Here is a 26127-nt window from a genome sequence, read left to right on the forward strand (position 1 = left end):
CTCTAAATGTCTCCCTTGTTGTAGGAAATGACTCTATTCCTTGGTTTTATCTCTTATATTTTCTGTTCCAATAATTGTTTCCTTTCTATTAGCAGAAGCATCCCTCCATATTTACCCATCTCCACAAATTTACCCTGTCCTGGTTTTTCCTTCTAGTTTTGGGTGGACATTGGATTTGGTAACAAACTCTTACAGTCAGAGATTTGCCATTTTCCTTCTATGTACAGTGACACCTAATGGCAAGCACACACCTGAGAATTGTTTGGGTTTTTTTAAAGCCATAGTTTCTTTTAAAACAAGCCAGACTGTCACTGTCCAAAATATGAGAACTGATGGGTCCGTTTTTGTCTGACACTCACTGTATTAATCATGTTCTGCGTAAAGTCTGAGAGGCTTTCCCATAGTGTTTGGCGTTCCTACCATGATTTGTTCCCTTATCAGACTATTCATCTGAACAGTCTGCATGAAATTTGCAATAAAAATACCAATAAGTACTTTTTCTCTTTTGGTTTGCTCATTTGCTAGAGAAGTTTTTATCCTCTGTTTTGATTTACAAAATATCAAAGGCTGCAGAGCCTCCTTACGTCATTGTTCTGCAACTCAGTTGTTTATGCACAGTCACCTCTACCATGAGATGTGCTCCTTTTCATCAAATAATATGCCTTTTGTTTTTTACTCTTCATCATTGCCTATAGGCAAGGGGGAAGGGTGGTGATGTGAGTGGAAAAAGTGCTGTCATCAAATATATAGTAACCTAGAGCAGTGCTATTTTGGGGAGAGGGGAATGTGGAGGTATATTTAAAATTAGTTCCTGTTTTGTTATATTATGGGTCAGTAATGACCTCAGTAGTGCCTGTTTTAATGTAATCCTTGCTTGCTGACTGCTGTTCCAAGAATAAAAATTTAAGCCAAAAGATTTAATGAAATCCTTTGGGATTAGTGCTCAGTGGGCTGGGGAAATTGCATATCAACCATTTCTCTGTATTCTAACCATACGGCTTGGTATATGAATAGGAGGGTGTCCAAGAGAGACAACTCTGAGTTCATCAATAATTTACATTTTTTTTTAGTTACAAACCTGGTATTTGGGATTCTGTTGCCATAGCAATCCATCTGGGCCTGAACGGATAGTGTTTTAAGTGGTGGTTGTATAGAGATTCACAGTGTTTTCTTTAAATCCCTTCTGAAGTAATCCTCAGATCAGTTCTGTGACTTAAATTTGAGGTTTTGACAAAATCAGTTACAGTAAAAGTTGATGCTGTGCAAATTAAGCCCATAAAATAGTGGAATATACATATCATTAAGGACTGTAAAGTTCATAATGTATGACAATTTCTGTTTCAATATTTGAAACTATTAATAAATTCCCACAACTGCATTTTTTTTTCAAAATGCATTTAATTTGTTGCACATTATGCAACTGGAAATTATCCAGACTCTGTACTGGTTATTAACTAATTTAAATTTCATAATCAAATGCTAGCCTCATTTTTCCAGACGTCAGTTCTGTGTTTTACAGGATGTCAGTCTACTCATAATGGACTCCTCCACTTTCAATTAATCTGTTTTTCTCTCATAAATAATTCTAAAGCAGAGTATAAAATTTGAAATACCTATTTTCACTTCTAAGACTACTGCGCTTGTGTTTTGAGGATGTGCTGCTAAATTCATTAGGCTAAACACCAGCAGCTTTTTGTTTGAGGTTTAGTTTATATTTATTCATTTTGCCATGCAAAATTTCAAAATGGTTTATTCCGAACCTCCCAGATATGCCACATGAGTGGATGTCCCCAGGTCTGAAAGACAATCAATAAGGTGAGCAAACCTGAGCTAAGTTTCAGCTCTGTCAAACCCAAAACCCTCCTGAAACTGATTTCTAGAGCTTTTATACCTTCATGACAAAAATGTTGTCCAGCTGTGCTCTGTCACTGAGCCATAATGATATATTAGCGGCTCTTTATTACTCCAGAGTACAGAGTTTCAGTTTGCAAAATTATTCCTCAGTGCTTGAAAAAAGAGAGAGAAGAAGAATACTCAAATAACAGCCATATGCTCTACTAATGAGTGTTTAGCCCATAATTCTAAACAGATAAAAATATTTTCTTCATGGAGTTTGTAAAAGATCATGTAGTTGTTCCTGTCTTTAAAACTAGTAGTGGAATAAAGAAACTGCAGACAGCCTAAGATATCTTGAGAAATCTTTTAATTACTGTGCAACTTCACTTTCATCTTTTGTAACACAGTTCAGAATGAAAAGTGAAGTATCTAATAAAAGGGGCTTATTTTTGCCATGATTCTGTGATGCTAAAAATGTTCTTTGTCACCTGTAATAAATGTAAATCAACTCTGTTTCTGTATGAGTTAAAAAAGAGCTCCCTGAGAAAAATCGCAAATAATCCATTCCTTGCAGTGGAGTAGGGTTTCATTTCATGAGCATATATGCATGTATAATCTTAAATTCAGTGTTGTGGACTGAACTGGTTTTATTTTTAGAACTCCAGTCCTGCCTCAGTTTAATGGGACTATTTCCATAATTGGTTACCGTAAAGGTGACTGGGATCAGAGAGTTTAGAATTAACAAAAGAAGACTTTGTTTTGCTTACTTTTGCATATCTGTATGCTAACTGAAGTTGAAGATCATTTAAATGGTTACTTACACTGAAATTAAATGCCTTAAGGTATCTTCTGTAGATAACATTTGTTAAATATAGATTACACTTCAAAGGGAATTTTAAGATGTATTCACACGTATCAAAATGTGTTTCTGTTGATATTTCCATTGGTTTCATTAGGAAATCTCTTCCCTTGCAAATATTACTGAAATGAAAACAGAGCCTTGGAAGATACTAGTGCTATGACAGATACTATTTGTAGCTCTGAAAATATAGTTGTCACTGCAGGGGATCTCCTGCACTAAAGACCCACAGGAGTCCATAACCAAGGGTGAATGAATTAATCTTCCAACACATCTAATAAAAATAGCCTGTGTTTAATAGTAAGTGATGGAAACACAGTTAAATTTATTTTGTAATGTTTTAATCTTCCTCTAGAAATGCAAATCTTTCCAGTTTATTTATCTCCTTATGTTTTAGCTCTGCAAATCCTTGCAAAGAAAGAGTGATGGTCTTTATTTTCCTGGACAACTGAATTTTATTGATTGTTTTTTACTTATTTATTCTAGATGTGCATTACATTTTTCACATCTTTTGGAAACTCAGACTGTGAGCTTCAAAGGAGCAGGCAGGCTGTCTCTGTTTGCACTTAATGCAGCACCACACTTATACATAGTTTCGCTTAAATTTGCTTCTCTAGTGCATAACGTGTTTTTATTCAGTTATTTACAATTAATACTATAGTAAACATTTGTCTTTCCATTTTCAGTCGTTGCAGCAGAAGCAGTGAACCTGCTGAAAGGCTCAGTAATAATATGACACAGCTTGACACAGACAGCTTAGAGAAATAGGGGAAGATTGAGACAGTGTACGACAGATCAGGTGTGACTCTGGGTATTAATTTCTCTCAGGCACTTGCAGCTACCTCTGCTCAAATGCAAGATATACACAGGGCCCTGAACCAAAACCCTGGCTCTGAACCCCAGGAGAAGGTGGAGATAGAGGTTCTTTTATTTAACCTTCTTTCTGAGTGTTTCTGAATTTCAAATCCCTCAGTTTGGGAAGACTTGACTTGACAGCAAGAGGCAAAGTTTTGGTTGAACCCATTCAAGAGATTTGAGTACAGTAGTTCAGATTAGGTCTGTCATGGTCTTTTCCAGAACATTTTGTACAGCTAAATGAGAGTACCAAGTCAGGTATATATATATATATATATATATATATATATATATATATATATATAAAGGCTATTGACATCAGCTGACATTTGATATGAGTTACACACTGTGGGAATGAAATTAGCTATGTTATACACCAGCATCTGAATTATTCTAAACCCTTTAGAATAAGATTTCAAATTGTTGTCCAGCTAGCCTTGCATCATTTTAAGTGTTCAGCTCCTCACTGATGTCTAGGACGTAACAAAATAGGCTGTTAGATACTAGAGCTGATCCCTATGGTTCAAAAAAGTTTATAACTTAGTAACATCATAATATTAGATGTTTCTGACTAATGTATTATATAGCCCTCAGCTCCAAACAGTTCTTAATTGTTGCTTAACAGGTTTCTTCAGTAGACTCATATGCAAATGAGTGGTTTCTATATGTCATAACTATTGACAGAATGATGCTGAAAGAAATATTAATTTCTTAGTAAAATAGAAGGGGAAATTATATTTTAGAATTATTTTTAATTTGAGTCCTGTATTATTTGAGTCATGAAAGATGGTTTGTTGATTAGAATGAGATGGTGGATGGAATCATGATTTGCCTTTTTTAAAGATCAGCATAAGTGTTGGTAAGTTTTGTTATTTAAGATAGCAAAATTTTTCATTTTCTAGGTGGTTTAAAATTAAAAATACATTTGTCTGTCTTGGTAACTGTGTATTTGGCTAAATTTTTTAACTGCATCCAAATTGGTCATCTTCACAATTAATGCCTTCACAGCTTGATTGTGCTTGCCCTTTCACAACAATGTTGCCCTTATTGTAATCCTTATTGCTCAGCAGTCCCAATTTTCTCCCTTCTCTCAAGCAGCCTTTATTAATGAAGATTGTTAATAGTAAAATCTGCAAAGGCAGTATGCTGTGTTTCTTTAAATCCTGCCTTAAAACTCACCTCTGTTGTGATACCTATAAACTGGCTAAGAAAGGCTAAAGCAGCTGGTGTGCTGCATTCAGTTCTTACGAGACAACTTTCCTATATGAAACAGCAGGAGTGAGGCATCAAACACCCCTCTGCAGCATGTTCCACTCTTCTCCAGAAGTGGTGAGGGAGGCTATGGCTGTCATTGGAGGCATATGTTCTGTCTTCCTTGACTCCTCAGTCTAATGGGGTAATTCAGCCAAGATCTAATACACCATGAGAATTTGATTTTGATGAGAGGATTGCCAGCCTCAGAAATGTGAAAGCCTGTCACCTTCCTGGAACTGGGGAGACCTGCAGGTGTCCAGATGAAATTAGGATGCCCAGCATTTAGTCTGGTGTTTCAAGAGAGATTTGTTCCCTGAACCTGTAGATTTCTCATCTCTGCTGCTATTGTAGTATCTAAGACTGGAAACTTTTTAAGGAAAAGAGGTGATGTGAATTTTCTCTTCTGGGTGCTTTCACAAAAGCCCAGGGTTTGAAATATTGGAGTAAGCCAAAACTAAGTCTGAAAATGGCAAGCTTCTATAGCACAAATGAAACTAGTTAGTTAATTTTAAATAGATGATAAATGCATGTATTTGTTTTTCTTACAGAAGCGTGGAGTCCTGAATAAACAAAGAGAAGAGAGTTAAGCACACATTCTCTATTGTGAACAGTAAGTGACCAATTTCCATATTCTGAAACTAAACATGACTTGCACTTCCTTTAATTTTTTTTCCTTTCATATTGGTAGTTCTTACAAGTGTAAGAAATTAGTGCAGTGAACATTTCTGCCTGTATCAAACTTAGTTTCATTTCACAGGGGTAGACTTTTATAAATCCTATCATCATCCCAAGTAAGAGGCCCAGGCAATCCACACTAAGTGTCGTCATTGCTGCCCATACTAAGAATATTGCATTTTTCTTCTCAGTAAAAATATATTGCAAGAGAAATTGACAGTACCAAGCTAAAAACAGTATTACACCAACATTTACTCACACATTAAATTTTGCCGAAAACCAGATTCATCACTGTAGTCAGATCCTGCTGGGTCAGTGTGGGAGCAAAAGACTTTCATGGTTTCGTGTTAACCACATAACCATGGACTAATTGTTCTGAGCCACCCTGGTTATAGCTGTGCTGTTCACTGCACTGTCCAACCAACCACAGTGCATGGCTGCACTGGCCTTTGATAGCTGCAGCATTATAAAACACCAATAAATTGCTGAGACAAGAAGATGAGCCATGTTTGTGTTGTGGGTGATATTATTGACATTGTCCCTAAAAAAAAATCTTAGGCTGCTGGTGAAGTACTACTCATGACAAAGTAGAGCACAGACGCTGCTTTCAGTGCCAATCCAAAGTAATGTGCCCTGAGAACTGTAGCTGAATACTGGTGTACCACATTATTGGGTATTTAACAGGTAGTGATACCTTCTGCAAACCAGAGTAGGTGGACTTGTGTTAAAGTCTATTAAAAGGTCCATCAAAAGAGTTCCTCTGTGCCAGGTGCCAATGGAACCTGCCTTTTTTGTGGTAGATAATTGTGGACGGTAAGTAGTGTGCAGATAATACATGTTCTTTAGCACCATTCTGCTTTTAGAATATATATTTGGCAGTACAAGGTAAGGAATTTTACTGTTGTGTATGAAATCTCTATTCATTTAGCCAAACTGGCATATGGAACAGGCTAGCTTTGAATAGAAATAAATCTTGAATATTTCTTGAGAAATAATAAAAATAATACTCTTTGTTGGAAAAGAATGTGTGTAAGTCTCAATAGCAAAAAAATACCCATTATATCTCTGGGCAGACAAGTCTGATGATGGGCTTTAACATGAAAGGAAATGTGTGACATTTCACAAATCCGAAGACAAAACAATGTTTATTTGTGAACCTGTGTGGTTATTTGTACGCTGTACTAATGTTACCAAGTGGGCATCTTCTAGATATATAGCGAATGATGCATATGTACCAGAGAATTATAGAAAACTTCTATTCCTTTGATTTTTTAAATTTCTTCTTCTCTCAGTCATACTTTCCTTTCATTTTCTCTTTCCCCTGTGATTCCTGTGCTTTATATTCTCTACATGCCATCACACCTCTTTTTACCCTTTACTTTTCCATTTCTTGCCACGTAGTCAATCTGCCCGAACTTTGTATTTTCTGGTTGCGTCTCCCACACAGGACCATCTCTTACTTTTGGCAGAGCTGCATTGCAGAATGTATCTGATCTTGGGCAAATTTTGAGCTTGCTATTTCTAGTATCAAATAGATACTCTGCAGACCAAGAGTGTTATTGCTGTTGTCAGGTCATAACACACAGAATAATGCCATATGCCCATGTCTAAGGAATTCACAAAGGGTTGCAATGTAGTGTAATGAATCAGGTCTCGCAATATTATTTGACGTGTAGAAAGATGCAGTGGAACTTTGGAAGCTGTTATTTAATGCATGGGATACCTTCAACCTAATCAATTATGCTTTACACTCTCTGGATCTGAAGTCTTGGCTGCAGGTGACTGATAGTCACATGAATAAATGCAAGCAATTCCAAGCAATTTGTATAATTCAACGGATATATATATACAAAAAAATCCACAAGTCATTACAGGCCTACTTGTAGAACATAAATTTCACTACTGCGGAACTATGGAAGATCTTCTCCCCAGTTGTGTTTCTGAGTCTAGTGGCTACTGTGTCTTATATTTTGTCATTTACCATATTATATCTAGAAGTATGTAATGTACCAGAGATGAAGTATTTAAATGAAGGGGTTTTTGGGTTTGGAAGGGTCTGTTTTGTAAAAGTTGAATTTATGAGTATTCAAAAAGAAATGAGCCTGTGGTTCCTAAATATTCTGTACTAATCACAGTAGCCTTCCCTAACATTATTATTTCAATCTTTCATGAAGTATAGTAATCTAGAACCAGCATGGAAGTGCCCTCATTCCTAGTGTTTGCCATTTTGGTTTTGTCATTGCAAATTAAAATTCATGTGCATATGCTGCAAGCTTGGAGAAAATTGTTCATTTGAGTGTTTCCACTACCTTAAGTCTTTAATGAGGTCTTCCCCTAAATTAGTTTCACTCTTTTTTTTCCCCTCACACAGTGAAAGAATGAACTTCAGTTAAATTATATAGTAACATTTGTATAATGTAAAGGTTGTTTATGTTGGCTCTCTTTTGGTTATCATCTCAAGACTATTCAGAGGAGTCCATTCTCTGTGTCTTATATGTGTCTTGGTTTGAGATCTGCTAGGGAGAGGCGGGGCCTCTCTAGGAATGGGGAATTCCAATCCCTTCCTTCCAAGTTATTATAATTTAGAAAAGTAAAGGAGCTTTTCAGGCAGAGGTATGGGGAAAGGAATAACAGTTCTTTACTAGTAATTATAACAGGACAAACAAACAACAACAACTACAGCAATAGTAATAAACAGAACCAAGAACCTCGAGGGGCTTTGTTTCACAAGCCCGGGGCAGTCTGATCTCTTGACCCGCCCCCCCAGGAGCACCAAGCTGGAACGGTGGAAACTCCGGGGCTGATGGCTGGAACAGTGGGTTGTCCCCTGTTGTGTTCCTCTGAGGAATGGTTTTTCCCCTCAGAGTCCCCCTGAAACCTGTGCTATGTAGTTCAACCCTTTTTTCCCTATCATACCTACTCCTGACCCTATTGGCTCAGGGCCAATATCTTTCCTTGGCCAAAAACTAGATATACCCCTGTTTCTTCCTGGTTCTCTCTCTCTCTCCTCGGCCTCCTGGAACATCACATCGAGAATAAAGCTTGGACGGAAGCTGGGGGTGAGAGCCACTCTTTTGAAATCTCTATTCTGTCTCTCTGAAATATATTTCCCTAAAACCCCTGAATAACTGAGCTAGCGAGAGCCGGGGGGTGGCTAGAGGGAAGTATATTTACAGTTGGCCCCCAACGTCGGTTTGTTATGAAATATTAATAAGCCCACGCATGAAGAGGGACTCCCTATTTAAGGGGTTAATAATCTCTTTGGGAGGCACAACTACCTGGCCCCTATCGTCTGTTTTCGAGCAGCTCGGGGTAGCAGGACAAGGTCGGGAGTTCGCTTTTACTACAAAAGTGAATCGACCTTAGACAGAAAACCCTGACGTTGCAACACGTGCTGCGGGGTTCGCTAGAAGATCCCTATAGTTTAATAGTGAGAGGGCTTTAGGACCCTGCGCCGGAGTGTGTTGCGTAACGCGGTTTGAAATTTTTTCTCTGCGGAACGGCTGAGTTCTGTGTACTGGGGAGAACCGCGCGTTTTTGGGGTGGGCTAGCTACGGGAGGGCCCCGGGACAGAAGCCGGCACCGGGACACCCCCCTGCCCGTGTCCCCGCAGTCGGGAGAAGCGGCCAGAGACGGCCGCCCCGAGCCGCGGGCAGCCCGCCTTGCCCCTGATACCTCGGGAGCGAGTGGGACGCAGCGGCGTCTTTAGTTTTTCACGTCAAGGGTTAAGATTTTTCGAACAGTTTGCTTTTAAAACATCAGAAACATGGGCATACGTTTATCGAGAAATCAAAAGAGTGCTTTTAAACAACTTAAAAACATTACAACAGATCTAAAATTTCCAAATAAGCTCTTAATCAAATTTATTTCCTGGCTGTCAGCTGAGATTCCAGACAGTACTCTACAAGATATAAATTCTGTTTCATTTTGGGATGATGTGGGAAAATTAATAACTTTAAAAGTTGAAAATGGGGAAAACAAAATTTCTTCATTTATTCCAATATTCTTACAAGTACGCAAGAAACTGTTAGAAGCAGAAAACAGCAGACAGCCATGCAAAACCTCTCAGCAATACCCTGTTTCCGAGAAGCAGGGATTCCCTGATTCCATACTAGATTATGCTCCTCAAACCCACCCATCGTCCTTATACCCTCCTCTCCCACCTGTTTTCCCTCAGCAAGATGCAATTTTTTCCTCTCGGAGCTCTAGCCACGTGGATGAGACCCTCGGGGGTTCGCACCATGCGGTCAGCCCTCATGGCGGACGGCATTGCATTCCTCCTTCCCACTATCCCTTCTTCCCCCCACTTCCCGCCCCGACCCCATATCTCACACCCAATCCCCCACCCCACCCTTCTCCCCAGTGCCTCCCCCTCCCTCCCAGCGGCCGCGCGAAGGGGGAGAGGGGAGGGTCCCTTGCAATCACTACTCCCAGCGCGGATGGGGAGATGGATAATGCAGCCCGCAGCAGCGGAGTCGGGGGGGGTGGCCCCCCTGTTGCAAGGGCTAAGGGGCAGCCTAGCCTGGGGCCCCAGGGGAGGAGGGAGGAACTGCCTGTTGCCGGACCCCAGGGGAGGAGGGAGGAACTGCCTGTTGCTGGACCCCAGGGGAGGAGGGAGGAACTGCCTGTTGCTGGATCCCAGGGAGGGGGTGGGACAACACCCTCGAGCTGCCTCGGCAATAGAGAAGCGGCAGGATTTTTAGCAACTCATAATAACGATCAGCAGGGCATTCCATCTGTGGCCCCTGTAGTATATGTAGGTAAAAGACACGTGCGTAGAGAGTATTTGCCTTTTTCGTACCAAGATAAAAAAGAGCTGTGTAAAATGCAGAAACAATTTGGGAGATCCAGTGAAATATTTAAGGGCATGATGAAAGCTACCTTCAATTCAAATGAGATGGTACCCAGTGACATTAAAGATTTATTCAGATGCCTATTAACTCCCTCAGAGTATGACCTATGGGAAGGATTATGGAAAAAAGCTTTGAAAACAGTATTGCAGGAAATTCAGCAAACTCCTGATGCTCAGGACAGCGATGACAATGACATCACACATGATCATTTGTGCGGTGAAGGTGATTTATCTAGTGCGAATGAGCAAATTCGGTTGTTATCCAAGTCAGTTTTAGATAAGATCTGTAATGCTGCAGAAAAGACTTTTTATCAGATTCCATCACCTGAGATAAAGAACAGTTATGTTAACATTAAACAGTTTCCTTCAGAGAATTTCTTGCAGTTTGTGGACCGTCTGAGAAGTCAAGTGGAAAGACAAGTGCAAGACCCAGTGGTACAGGCAGAATTGATTAAGGAGATGGCGCAGAGGAATGCTAATGAGACCTGTCGTAGAATCATTCTTAGCCTTCCCCTTGACCCATCACCTAGTCTCGCACAGATGATAGAAGCCTGTACCACGAGAGCAGAACTTTTCAGTGCACCTGAAAGGAATCCGGGACTGACACACCCAAAGCCTGTGGCAGCTGCAGCACCAGGAGCAAGGAGGCAACTGATGTCATCAGACCAGCTGCAGCACATCATCTGCCACCACTGCAAAAGGCCAGGACACTTCGCCAAGGCCTGCCCAGAAAACCAGAAACGCAAGTCAAAAAATCAAAAAAACTGAATTCACAGCGCGGCCCAGATTTTATCTCCTTGACGCGCCAAGAAAGAAATTTACAAGGCCATACCGTGACAAATGTCTCTCTCTTAACAAAAAAGGGGGAGGGCAGGTCGCAGGGTGTGGGGGTACAGAAAAATAAAAATGTCAAATGTTCAACTAACAAGGTATGGCAGCCGCGAGGCCGATATAGGCTCGTGACTACCAAAGGTTTTCATTTCAGATCTACTGATTGGACAGTAATTACAGTGGACCTGCAAAACATTTCACAGGACATGAAGGTTAACCACATGGAACCGAACAGTGAGTATTTTGTTATTGGGGACACAGCACACACACCCTTTGAGGTTGAGGTAGCTCCCATGACCATTAAGGGAAAGATAACAGGCCTCATGCTGTTGGCACGCTGCATGCACCCACCATTCTACCTGACAGAGGGGCAAGTCCTTGCCCAGGCCATTCCTGTTCCGGCTGAGGTCCTAGCGGATGGAAAATCACCGGAAGTCTACTGGGCGGAGGTGGTGGGGGAGAACAAACCTTCTCTGGCATGTAACTTAGCCCGTGGGTCAGACCGCCTCCATGTGGAGGGGGTGCTCGACTCCGGCGCAGACATTACCGTTATACCTGAGAGCATGTGGCCATCACATTGGGAGTTGCAACCTGTGGCAGGCAAACTTCAGGGCATAGGAGGAATCACAATGGCAAAAATCTCAAAAAATATAGTGCAAATTGAGGGACCTGATGGGAAATTGGCAAATGTCCGTCCATTCGTTGCTGATTATAAGGCTCCCTTATGGGGGAGAGACACCATGTCACAGTGGGGAGTCCAATTGGTCATTCCTAAGACACCCCAGGATTTTTAGAAATAGCCACTGTGGAGCGCCCTACCCACAAACTAAAGTGGTTGGACAATAAGCCAAGATGGGTAGCACAGTGGCCATTGAGTAAAGAGAAGCTCAAGGCGCTTGAGGAGCTTGTGGAGGAGCAGGTGGCTCAAGGTCACCTAGAAGAAACAACAAGCCCCTGGAATTTCCCAGTCTTTGTAATAAAGAAACCGGGAAAGGACAGGTGGAGGTTGCTTCATGACCTCCGAGAAATAAACAAAAGTATAGAGGACATGGGACCACTCCAACCAGGGATGCCCTCTCCAACAATGCTCCCTCGAGATTGGCAATTGGCTGTTTTAGATATCAAAGATTGCTTCTTCCAAATTCCTCTACACCCAGAAGATGCCCCACGGTTTGCATTCTCGGTTCCTACCATTAATCGAGAAGCCCCAATGAAGAGATATCACTGGAAAGTACTTCCCCAAGGTCTGAAATCTAGTCCTTTCATATGCCAACAGTACGTAGCCTCACTACTGTCACCAGTACGTGCCAAGAGAAAGGATGCCATCATCCTTCACTACATGGATGATCTACTCGTGTGTGCCCCCAATGACTCTATACTCCAACACACGCTTGACCTAGTGGTTAAGGTTTTAACCTCTGCTGGATTTCAATTGCAGGAAGATAAAGTTCAAAGGATGCCACCTTGGAAGTACCTGGGTCTACAAATAGCTGCAAAGACCATTGTTCCACAGAAATTGGAAATTGAGTGTAATCCCAAAACCTTAGCAGATCTCCACTCCTTGTGTGGGTCTTTGAATTGGGTAAGACCTTGGCTAGGCCTCACAAATGAAGATTTAGACCCTCTCTTCAATTTATTGAAGGGGGAGAGGGAGCTGGTTTCTCCCAGGGTACTGACCCCAGAGGCAAAGACAGCAATCGAAAAAGTACAGAAGGCCTTATCAGAGAGGCAGGCTCATCGATGTGAGCCAAACATACCTTTCCAATTCATTGTTCTAGGAAAACTGCCACATTTGCATGGTTTGATTTTTCAATGGATCGAAGGGCAGAGAGATTCACTCTTGATCATAGAGTGGGTCTTCCTCTCTCACCAAAGATCCAAGACCATCACTGAGCCACAAGAATTGATAGCTCAACTGATTCGGAAGGCAAGGGTGAGATTGTGTGAGCTGGCTGGTTGTGACTTTACATGTATTCACCTTCCGGTCAAACTTTCTAAGGAGGGAAGGAACTCTCCCAAGAGATTGACCAAAGAGATGTTTGAGCATTTGCTCCAGAGCAATGCCAGTCTCCAATTGTCTCTGGACAGCTACAGGGGACAAATATCAGTCCATGCCCCGTCTCACAAGTTGCTCAATGAGGAATTCTACCTCATTCCTCGTGAGAAGAGGAGTCGGAGACCACTCAAGGCTCTCACAGTGTTCACGGACGCATCCGGGGCTTCCCACAAGTCGGTGATGACTTGGAGAAATCCTCAGACTCAGCGTTGGGAAGCTGATGTGGAGTTTGTGGAGGGATCCCCCCAAGTGGCTGAACTAGCTGCAGTGGTAAGAGCCTTTGAGAAGTTCTCGGAACCAATTAATTTGGTAACAGACTCTGCTTACGTGGCGGGGGTAGTGTCCAGAGCGGAGCAGGCTGTGCTCAAAGAAATTGACAATGAGCATCTCTTCAGATTGCTTTCAAAGCTAATTTATTTAATTTCTCATCGAGAACATCCGTTCTATGTGATGCATGTAAGATCACACACGGATTTGCCAGGTGAAATTGCAGAGGGGAATCGTCAGGCAGATTCCCTTGCTGCACCTGTTGAAAAAGCACGTCTCCCTGATATCTTCCAACAGGCAAAGCTGAGTCACCAACAATACCATCAGAATGTGCCAGGCCTGATCCGTCAGTTCCAGCTAACACGGAGCCAGGCTCGAGCCATTGTGGCCACCTGTCCCAACTGCCAGGTCCAGGCGATGCCATCGATGGGTATGGGAGTTAACCCCCGGGGCCTTGGCAGTTGTGAGGTATGGCAGACAGACATCACGCACATTCCTAGTTTTGGACGCCTCAAATATGTTCATGTAAGCATTGACACACATTCAGGTGCAGTGTATGCCTCTGCCCATGCAGGGGAAAAGACTGAACATGCCAAGAAACACCTAGTGCAAGCTTTTTCAGTGTTGGGGATTCCAAAAGAAATCAAAACTGATAACGGCCCAGTGTACACATCCAAGGGGTTCCTGGAGTTTCTCCAGCAGTGGGGAGTGGAACATAAGACTGGCATCCCTCACTCCCCCACAGGTCAAGCTGTGGTTGAGAGAGCACATCAGACACTCAAACAGGTCCTGGCTAGACAGAGTAGTACAACTGTGTGGATGTCTCCACATGAGAAACTCTGCAAAGCCATGTTTACCATCAATTTTCTGAACTGTTCATTTGAAAACATGAGTCCACCAGTGGTACGCCATTTTAACAGTGGCAATCAGTTCAAATTGTCTCAGCGTCCACCAGTCATGATTAGGGATCCAGAAACTTGGGAAACCAAAGGTCCCTATGAGCTCGTGACCTGGGGTTGTGGCTATGCGTGCGTGGCCACTCCCTCAGGCCCGCGGTGGATTCCCCAGAAGTGGGTGAAACCTTTTGTCCCTAAAAATCCAGCTCCAGCAGAAGGGGATAAGAGGCAAGTAGCCGTTGCATCCAAAAGAAGACGCCGCCGGATGGAAGAAAAAGAATCTTCCTAGATGTGGACTCCTTCCAGCAGAAACAGAAACTTTTAACATGTTTTAAAAATGTTTGTTTTTCTTTTTAGAGAAAGCCTACCTCACACTCAACCCTGTGATGAACCCCATACAAGTTGTCATCTTGTTGTTGCTGAACAGTCTGGCAACTGCATGGATCATCCCTCAGCCATGTCAAAATGTCTGGGTGACCCTGGCACAGACACTTCCGCAGGAAAACATATGTTTGTCCACTGCATCAACAGAGAATCCTATGTCCACCTGTCTGGTAGGAATTCCATTATGGGCAGGAATTCTGTCTCGGCTTTTAGGAGGGCCATGTACCATAGGGCGGTTGTCCGTATTGACACCCAACCAAACTTTAATTGGTGAATGGACTCATAAAAACAAATCGGCAAACAAAATTCAAAAGAGAAGTGCTGACCAATTGGATCCAAATTGTAATTCAGAAATTTTTCATTGGGCCAAGTCAAAAAGAGTCGCTGTGTCCCTGTTCCTTCCATGGGTCGCAGCAGCTAAAGCTCTAGGTGAATTGGGCCATCTAGAGTGCTGGGTAGTCAAACAGGCAAATTTAACGTCCACCGCCATCAGCTCTCTCCTAGAAGATGAGGAAATTACCAGACAGGCCACTCTCCAGAACCGTGCTGCTATAGATTATCTCTTGTTACTTCATGGACATGAATGCCAGGAATTTGAAGGACTGTGTTGCCTAAACCTGACCTCGAAGGCTCCAAACATCCATGCTGCCATTCGAAGCATGAACAGCTTGATCGGACAAGTGAAGCAAGAATCTGAGGACTGGATCAAAGAACTGTGCAAAGGCTGGGGACTTACAGGGTGGTGGACTTCTATAGTTAAAACAATTTTGTTATTTCTTGTTATTCTTTTCCTTGTAACAATAGCGTTCGGGATACTACGCTGTTTGATTTTCAAGGCTATCAATAGTCTCATACCTTCTACCTCAGAAGTCAACCACATAGAGTTGGCAAACCTAAAGCAGGTTGGCTCCCCCACCAATTGTAATTGGTGGGAAAACCCACATTCCGTGTAACCTAAAGTTCTTCTTCTAATGATCTTAAACAAAAAAGGGGGAGATGTTGTGTTCCTCTGAGGAATGGTTTTTCCCCTCAGAGTCCCCCTGAAACCTGTGCTATGTAGTTCAACCCTTTTTCCCTATCATACCTACTCCTGACCCTATTGGCTCAGGGCCAATATCTTTCCTTGGCCAAAAACTAGATATACCCCTGTTTCTTCCTGGTTCTCTCTCTCTCTCCTCGGCCTCCTGGAACATCACATCGAGAATAAAGCTTGGACGGAAGCTGGGGGTGAGAGCCACTCTTTTGAAATCTCTATTCTGTCTCTCTGAAATATATTTCCCTAAAACCCCTGAATAACTGAGCTAGCGAGAGCCGGGGGGTGGCTAGAGGGAAGTATATTTACAGTCCCCAGCAGGCAGCGGGGCGGGGTGTCCCGGCAAAGTGAGCAGTGCTGAAGAAGCCACGACGGCTGGACGGGGCTGGCCCAGCTCCAGCAGGGCAGGCGAAGGGGACTCCAGATTCCTGGGCACCCCAGCAGATGATGGATGGAGGTAGAATTCCCAGGATCGGACTTTCTGTCGACAGTGGATTCCTCCTGCAGCAAGCCACGGCCTGACTGTCCTCCTCCGAAAAAATGCCAAGAGCCGGAAAAGCAAGCTCTGCTCCCTGCGCAGTGTGCTTTTCCCTCCCCCAAACTTAAGTGATCTTCCCCCACCCTTGGCCACTTCTTTTGTGTGGGTCAAACACCCTCTAAGCATCAGTATTTAGTCTCTTAGCAACTTATAGGGGGGAAAAATCCTATAGGAAAAACAAACAAACAAACAACAACAAAAAACCCACTAAACCTAACCCCCAACAATATGCTTACAAAATTCTGTGCCGCAAAACTTTATTTTTCTTTTCTTTTTATCATTCCTGTATTACAGACACCACTTTGCATTTTCTAATGTGACATCTCTGACATGGATTTAAATTCTGTACTGCTTTGAGGTATGCTAGTTATGCAGCCTAATTTTGCAAAATGGCTCTATAGTTGTAGTTCCCTGAGGCTTCAGTTCAGTTGTCATCTATCATTTTAGCACTGTGATTGATTAGTCTCTACTATTTAATTTATCAGCCAAAGCTACTAAGCTGTTTCTTTAAGTGGTAAAGACATACTTTTCTAGACACATTTTCAAATTATGTTTTCCAAGTGCGCCCCCCCCAAAGTCATGTAGTCATATTTTTCTCAGCTAGGAATTTAACCATTTGAGCCATTTAATGGTTTCAATAAATATTGGCTGATATTTTGTCTATTTCTTGGAAACTTTGACTGGAAATCTGTGTTTTACTTTCCATTTTTCAGTGTTACTGTATATATATTTATTCTGAAATACTAGTATATTTACCGGCTGCTTTTTCATCCACCAAAGAACATTAAAAGAAGTCAGCATCTTTCTTAAGTGTAGGAGCCAAATGCCTGGGCTGCTGCTGTGGAGGTAGACTTTAACCACCTTTCTACATTAGGTTTCAGAAGGAAAATATTATTTAGTTTAATTTGCTTGTTGGAATTCCATAAGCCAGCTTCAGTCAGTAGGGTTAACATGCTTATTCTCCTCTGTTGTATACTGTGTTCCTGTACTTTGCTATTTTTAAACATCACATTGAATATCAACTTGGCTATGATTTTAAATCAGACTCTCAGAGAAATGTCATTTCCATTTAAAAAAGAGTTGTTTTTTGGTGTTAAGTCATACAGTGTGTAAACATTGCAGCAGTTCTACACAATTACTGAGGCAACTTTCAAGAAGCTACTATAATGAATTGCTTCTATGATCCACCTATCAAAGAAATTTTAATGTCATATTTTCTTTGCTACGGCAGTTTTTATTATGGCTCCGTGTATTTTTGAATGGGGATGTTGGTAATTAGTGTAGGGGCTTTTTTTCACTTTTAGTTACTGTCTAATATTTGTGATTAAAATCTCTCAATAAGAATTATACTGTGTCATCATAATGTAGCTTTGCTGATGTTGGTAACTGCTATTGTAGTCCCATCTCTAGATACAATTAAACAGAATTGGTAGACATCTGCAGCACTGCATGCTTTTTGGGGGTAAATTGGTGTTCCTTTTTTTTTTCTTTGTGAGCGCAAGCTTTAATCAGTATTTCCCTTTTGTTGGTAATTCTTAATCTCATTGCACAATCTGCTTTTTAAAGACTACCAGATATGTACCTTAGTAATTCATAGTAGGTCACTTCCAGCCCAAATTTCCATTGAGTCTTGGAGATAACATGTTCTGTCACAGCTCTTGTCATGACTTACACTTTGATTAGGAAATGAGAGGACAGACTTTCTTGTCAACTCTGCTGTTTTGCATTTATGGTACAAGACTCTTAACTCAAGAAATAACTAATATGGTACAAGTGATCGTGAAACATATAGGTTAAGATCACTCCCCTGTATGGAGTTTGTGATCGCTAAGGGATATTATTTGGCAGTTTTGGATCCACTCCAAATATGACTTTTCAATGATGATTTTTTTTTTTCTTTACAGTTTCATACTATAAATCTTACTTTGAAGACATACAGCCATCATAAGCATCTCATTTTGACAGTTTTCCTTATGTAAATGGAACTCATTCAGGAGTTTACTCAGAAATGAGAAAAGACTCATCTTAGACTTGTTTACAATTGTATCTATAAATTACAACTATATTGACAATATTTATCTGTGGAAATGGGAAGGAAATAGGAAATTCAGTTACTTTTCCGTGTAAACAAAAATGTTTTACAAAACCATCAGCACATAAAAATGTTTTCTGGCATCACTCTTCTGTGTTTCTATTAATATCTGAAGTACCTTAAATGGGAACAGTAGAATTTTTCTTGCAGTAAACAACTTTGAAAACACAAAATTCTAAATTTAATGTATTTGGAAAGGCATGATTCCTTGCTTTAGGATTTTGGTGTCGGGGGATATCCATTAAAACAGATAGAAATTAAGAGTGATAAGGAATGCTCTGGATCACATCAATACATCAGCAGCGTGTCTGCAGTGTGCTGCTCCTATACGTTCAGTTTTGCTCTTCAACCTAAAGGGGCAAAGGCATGGTTTTGCTATGAGAGGACCCTCTGTACGATGGCTCTTAGAGCAATACTGATTGATGTCTTTCATACTAGTGACTCTTGTAGCTGTTCTGATAAATGGAACAGTACTTTGAGCTGAGGGCTCTATTTTTTGAACATGCTGTCCGTAATGCATATAACATTAGGCCATCTTACCAGTTTCACCAATTACAAAGCTTTAGTTAAGTTACTAAAAATGCTGCGATTCTGTTTTTCCATGAGCCATGTACTTGGGAGTTTTTCTTGTTACTGGTCAATTTCTATGACTGCTTTAGTCCCTCCAAAATCTCAAGGTTTAGAAGTATATTTTTTATTGAACAGTGAGATTTTCATTCAGTGGCATGGATCCAGAGGCTGAAGCTTCGAAAGATAGCTCCCAAACATTTATTGCAAAGTCTGGTGATACTGTGTAAAATGCATGATAGCCTGAAGGTCTCTACTAGTACTGAGCAGAGGTACACTTTGATCTTTCACATAATAGGTCTCCCAATACCTTTTCATTTCTAACAGGAATAGTGCCCAGGCTGCTTTTATACCATAAGCCTATTTCACTCATAAGTTGTGATGCCAAGTAAGAACATTGGTTTTAGGAAGAAGGATGAGAAAAATGGAATAAGAGGTCGTTTAGACTGGGCAACCTTAACTATTTTTGATGGTACTTGCTCTTAGAATCATGTTTCAATGGTTGAATCTTTAGTTTAAATAAAGATTTGCTTAATCTTTAGTTTAAATAAAGATTGCTACTTACTGCTGTAGCATACTGTTTCTGATTCTCCTTTATCCTTTCATCCTTTGCTCATATTCCCATTTTTCTCCCTGTACTATTTTCTTATTGGCAACTCTACCTAAGTCATATTATTATAGAATGGTTTGGATTGGAAGTGACTTTGAAATCATCTAGTTTCAACCTCTCTGTCATGGACAGAGACACCTTCCCCTAGATCAGGTTGCTCTAAAGCCCCATCCAACCCAACCCTGAACACTTGCAGGGATGGGGCATCCATGGGCTCTCTGGGCAATTTGTTCCAGTGCCTCACAACCCTCACAATGAAGAATCTTTGTGGCCCTTCCCTGAATTTGCTTATTAAATCTTAGTTTCACCTCTAGAGCTACTTTGATGATACCCTTCTGAAAAAGATTACTTAGTGTCACCTAATTTGTTCTCCTGAAGTTCCCGTAATTCTTGATCTTCATAATAGGGATTTCAAAAAAACAAACCCAATGGGGATAAAACAGAACTTACATCTGCTGGAGTACTGTAAATAGGTTGTGACTGAATTTGCAAAGAGGGGCTCAAGCTGGGATGGTGCCCACTTATGTGATCAGAAATGTGTCTAGACATAAAGCAGTGTTTTTTATGTGTACATTACTTACTTGCCATACCCAGCTATCTTAATATTGTATTAGTGAATGAACCTGAGGTTTGTACCTTTTCCTTTTGTAAACATCTGTTTCTTTTACATAGGCTCAGTGCAATTTGAGCATCTCTTTCTCCCAGTCAGCAAACTGTCTTTGTAGCTTTGTTCCTACTTCTTCTTCCTTTTCTGCCTGCTGTGGGTATGGTACTATAATGTTACATTACTTCAGCTGGAACACAGTAAATTTGCTTATAAATGATATCTGGATATATTATCTTTATGCCCTTATTTTGGTTGTTAAACCCTTAGCTTTAGTATATACTACTTTCTCCAAACTATCTCCCTGTAGCACACAATGATTTGTTTGAAGAGCTTCTGATTCCTGCTGATTAGATATATTACTCAGAGTACCAAAGAAGCCCATGTTTGTGTGACTTTTCTTCTTGGATGCACATGTGCGTGCTCTCTTGCTTTTGCTCTGTCTCTCACTTTTTTCCCTCTGCTTTGCTGGAACATTATGTCCTCAGTTGTCAGATTGCTTTCTCTCAGATAAAATTCTAAAGCTAAATTGAAAGAAATCAACCCAGAAACTCTGGCAGATGATTGATTTCCAGAGTGAAACTGAATTTTGTGAGTCTTAAATGAAAAAATATGTATTATTAAAAAAGTACAGTATTAGGCTTGTGAAAAGGAATATCTAATACTTGGTATATAAAAAAGGAGATAAGATTATGAAACCTTGAGGGGTTATTTGAATCATGAACTTTTTGCTAGAGAGAAAATAAAGCTGTGTTTTATTAATCCAAATTTTCCTTTTATTTATTGCAATATATTATATCAGGTTTACAGCATCGCGTCAGCATTAGCTTCCCAGGAACAACATCACTCAAGTGCAACTATCAGCCTCCTGAATGCTACAGATACAACCTGAAAGTAAATGTGGATAATTAAGAAAGGTATTGTTTTTCAGAAACAGCACATCTACTTCTGTGTAGCATCAAGTGGAGAGTTTAAAACTGTGTATAGGTGTGATCGGGATATGCAAAGCAATCACACGGAGACAAGAGATTTTGCAGGGCAGAGAGTTCCTCCGAGCGAGCTCAAGGCTGAGCCAAGGCCGAGAGCCCCTCTGCCTGTTTATTTCTTACTTTTTATACATTTGTGGGTCTGGCTGTGGATTGGCTTCTGGAGTTATCACCTCCCAGCAAATGGCTAGACCAACTGTCAGTTACAATTGTTTTCAGGTTAGAAATATGCAAACAAAGGACAGAGAATGAAAAACAAAGGATTTGTTTATGTTACATGTGTGAGAAAGGCAGAAGCTGCTCCTAATATTGTACAGTAGCTAAAAAGTCTGACTCCATTTTATGAACAATCAAAAGGCTTTAAAAAACTCAGAAAAACCAGGGTAACATATAGGGTTCAATAAACTGTTGAACAATCTATTTACCAATAAACTGTTTTTGTGAGTTAATCCATTGGTAAGTAAAAGAGAAAGAGGCAAATTATGCATTTTAGACTATTATGAATTGCATGGTAGAAGGGAAGCAGTTAACACTAGAACTGTATGACACCTGTGAATCATTGCTTCTTAAAAACATCATGGCTATGAAAATGCAGTGAAGTCTTCTCTCAGGATTCTCTAAAAAATTAACTGACCTATGAGTAAAGGCATTTCCATGACCCTTGACACCACTGTGTTGCCACACTTAATGTGTGGCTTTCAGGAGGTGAATCATCATCACCCACACTTGATTGTTCAGCTTTGCCTGTTACTAGATGTATATCCTGCTTACCTAAATGTTGCTTCATTAGTTTTTTAGCTTAGAAGTACAATATATGTGGTGTCACAACTTCAGAGGAAGTTATGACAGGGTAGTTGGACAATTCATGTAACATCTTTGAACTCATTGATTTAAAACAACTGGAGCTGTGTCAGTTGATTTTATACTATGGTGCAACCTGCTGTATGAAATTTGTGTCTATCTGGGGATTTAGAAATGCTTTTAAGGAGCTAATGTTCATATGTAAGTATTCTTAAAGTAATTGAAGTGTAGTTAGTACTTCTTTTGGGAACAAGCAGGAGAAGGAGAACCCTGGGTTTCTGTCACAAACGATCAAACACTCAAGTGATCCAAGAGAAAAACATCAAAATTAGAGAACAGGAGCAGTCATAATGTTTCTAAATAGAAGCATTCATCATCTGTCACATTGCTGACTTTTTAAGTTCAGTTATCATGTTTGGACTTGGTGTGGTGCCAGTAAAAAGGATTTGCTCATTTATTTTCAAGTGATCAGAATATATTTTAGGCCACATGCAGAAATAGTTAGAAAATACATTAGGCTGACTGGATAAGAATGAATTAGGTACTTGCAGTGATGATACAAAAGAGGAAGGATGAAAGTTCACAGTTATTTAGATTTAAAAGGAATCTCCTTAGAAACTGTATTTCCTTAAGATACTTAATCTACCTATTATTACCTCTTGCTTCTCTGAGTGAAACTTACTTGGTTGCCAAGAATTTGATGTGACTTGTACCATTGATTTATCTCAGAAACTGCAAGAGACTGAAATTAAATAAGGATGAGCATGGTGGTGTTCTTCGGTAAGTTAAGAGGTAATAGTATATGTAGGAAAAGAATATGGCCAAGAATTACATTAAGGCTGAATATTTATTTTTTTAGATCTGAAAGATGTAAAAAAGGTGTAATGAAAAAGTTACTTGCTACTGGTGTGTTAGCTATATTGGTAAAGCAGAGAAATGACAACTCAGAGCTAGAAGAATGAACATACAGGTTTTGTTCAAAGTATTAGTGAGCTCTCTAGATACCCTGTTGAAAAATTGCCACTAGTTAGCTTTCTTGTCATTGCCTTGACCTTAGTATATTTTCTTTCGAGCTTCTGTCATTTTCATCCAAAATATGACTAGCCCTTCAGAAAGCTTTACATTTTTCTTCCAAAGTGTGTCTGGTTAAAAAAATTGGAAATATTTGGCAGTGACGAATGTCGTCTGATCTGTAGGCAACAGTTAGTGTAGTCTAAAGTGGTGTTGAATGCTGCCCCAGGTGTTTTCACAGTTAGGACTCTGTGGTTTATACCGATGCTTGCTCACAGACGAAATGATGTCAAATGTGTTTTGGATGTATAGATTTTGTACGCGGCTAAGAAACAACTCTAATTCAGTTGGGTTTTAGGGAAACTAATAATGGTACATGCACATCTCTCAATTTAAGTACCTTTCTGGAGAGCACACTGAAACAGCTTGACTGTCTAAGAGAGTGTATGTATTTCTGTGGGTTAAGACTTGACTTTCTGTTTATTTTAGAGAAATGTCTTTTCCTTAGTGAGCACAATATTTTATCCCTCTTAAGGCTTTTTGATAAGAGCTTATCCATGGCTTGGTTGCCTTGTCATTCTCTGATGCTGTTGTGGGAGTTATGCGTCTCTGCTGTATGAAATGTATGGATACTTGGGGTTTTTTCCACTGGAACAATGGGTTGCCATACAAGACTTTGCTCAAGAAATCTATAGTTGTAGCAGGATTTTTAGAGACAGACACAGAGAGGCCTGACAATGCTGGGAAAGTTTTGTTGTTTTAGCACTGTCAAGGACAATGATTCTGAGAACCAGGACGCTGAACCTGAGGACCAGCTTTTTCCCTCAACAAAGTGTAAACAGGTAACTGCAGAGGAATCCTTATGCAGATAACACTAGCCAATAGGATAGCCAATAGCTAGTAGTAAAATGCTGCATGAATGGCTTATGCACTAGAATGATATAGGTATAAAAGAACCCTGTGTACCCTCAATAAAGGAGCATTCACCACTACTTCTGTGAAGAAGGTGTTTGACTCTGGCTGCTCCCCGTGTTTTTGTTTTGTTTTTTCTTTTCAGAAATCACCTTTATATAGTTGTGTTGGTGTTGAAGTTTCATGTATCTGCTATTTGTTTTATCACCTTGTAATAGGATCACCAGTAAAATACTGTACAGTCCTTATACACTTCATGAGAGTTTACATATTTACTGTAAAGTAAACATGTCCTCTGCTCTGATTCTCTCACCTTCCATGGTCATATATCCCCAGTGCCTTATTAAGTCATATAAATAAGGTAGTCTTCACATTAGCAGTTCTAAAAGTTAATAATTTACAATCACATACAGAAGTGGCAAATGCTTTGAGTGGTGCTCAGCTGTACGTCTCATGTGTGGCAAAGTATCTGGCAGATGCTGTGCTGTTAAAAAGTGGGATCTGTGTCAAGGGAGGGATCCTATGTTGGACATACCTGCTGGCACAGTTTACAGTACACTGGAAAAAATTCTGTCTGGTACGTAAAAATTTTGTGGGAAACATTACAACTCTGTTCACTTCTCACAAAACTCTCATTTAATTTTCGAAGAGAATTTTTTTCTCTCCTTCAGTAGAAAATAGAGTAAATTTCTACTCTAGTTTAATGACGGTGCATGGTAGGATGTGATTTCTAGCTAGATAAACCTTGCTCATAAAGATGAGTCCGTTATAAAGGATCTTTCTTTTATAATGGTATGTGGGGATTTTCCTCTGTGGTTGTTTTGGTGCTTTTCCTCCCCTTTTTGCTATTTCTTCATGTGCATCTTACTATTTATGTCTTTACATTTAATGCTTGTTTATTGCATTTGGATGTGCAGGTGACTACCAAGTGTCTGTTGGTAAGTAAGTAATAGTAAGTATTGTCTAAGCTTATGAGTCTTGAAACTTGTCATCTTCAAAATATCTACAGAAACAGAAGACCCTGTACTTCAAGAAAGTTGTCTTTCCATTTGTCAGTCACCAGTGTAAGATGGGCAGTTGCCAAAGCTGTCACACACAGAGCAGGAGGTCAGATAACCTGGTGTAGTCTATTTGTGTTTAGCTGTGCACTCTTATCCCGCTTACGCAATTTGTCTTCATGCCTGGATGTGGAAACTCGGTGTTTTCTCTCATGTATACTGTAAACAATTCTTGCTATGAGGACAAGCAATCAGTTCACCCCCAGGTTACAGTAATGCTACTTTTCAAACTAGCAGCTGTGTGTTACTTAAGGAAAGCCCAATAGATGGCCCTTCCCGAGAGAAAGAGCCTATCCAATTCAAAGCACTGTGTGATGCCTTTGAAATATAATTCCTAAAATGGCACCCATTTATTCCAGTAGAGCTGTAAGATACACAGGTAGATTTATTAGCTGTTTAATTAAAGATGCATACCTGAGGTAACCTAGCGAAAGGCATTTGCCTAATTAACTCCCTGTAGTTCACCATTCTGTCAGTTGCTGACAATTAGTAAACATTTGGTTTCTTTAAGCCTTATTTCTCTCTGTGAATTATTTAGTTATTTATGGTTAAGGAAGAAAAGATCAATTAATTTCCATGTCTTTAGTGATACTTGTTTGGACTTTCCAGATCATGGTGCAGCTTAAACAACAACCTGGATATGTGAAACTTTGAATTTTCTCGCAGTGTAATGTTTTAGCTGCTATGAGAATCAAAAAATCTACCATTTTTTCCCATACAAAGGAGTAAAATTCTGTAACTCTGTGGTATTCTGCAAGTGACAAAGTTGTGGGTTTGTTTTTAAATTTACAAGTTTTTAAAAGTCTGGTTTTGTTGGGCATGTTCAGAGTCTCTTGAAATTGCAATGCATAAAAAGGAGTGAATGCATAAAAGGTCTTTAACCGGAGTGAAAATAATGTGTAATAGCCCTATATCAAAAGTCGCTATGTGAATCAGTTTTATTCTGGAATGTGTATAATTATCGCAGTTTCAGTGGGGTAACAGGCAGCTGTGAAAACTATCAATTCATATTGTCTCTGCTGTTATTTTCCACTCCACAGTAAAAGTAAAATTCACTCTTTAGACCTAAATTAATATTTTATGTCAGAGCTTGAGGCCCAAAGAAAGGGCTTTTGGGGGGAAGCGGTGAAGTTTATATGTATAATGGAGA

The 26127-nt window shown here is 40.3% G+C and overlaps 1 protein-coding gene across 3 annotated transcripts in view; it reads left to right on the top strand.

Moving 5' to 3' along the window:
* Nucleotides 1–26127, top strand: part of SYT1 (synaptotagmin 1) — a 350331-nt gene that overhangs the window by 116795 nt on the left and 207409 nt on the right. For all 3 annotated transcript variants that reach the window (XM_040062361.2, XM_040062359.2, XM_040062362.2), the window contains one exon: nt 5353–5414. The gene's annotated coding sequence lies outside the window, so the exon portion shown is untranslated. The remainder of the gene's footprint in view (nt 1–5352; nt 5415–26127) is intronic.

This window comes from Hirundo rustica, chromosome 4, assembly GCF_015227805.2.
Source record: "Hirundo rustica isolate bHirRus1 chromosome 4, bHirRus1.pri.v3, whole genome shotgun sequence".
NCBI lineage: Eukaryota > Metazoa > Chordata > Aves > Passeriformes > Hirundinidae > Hirundo > Hirundo rustica.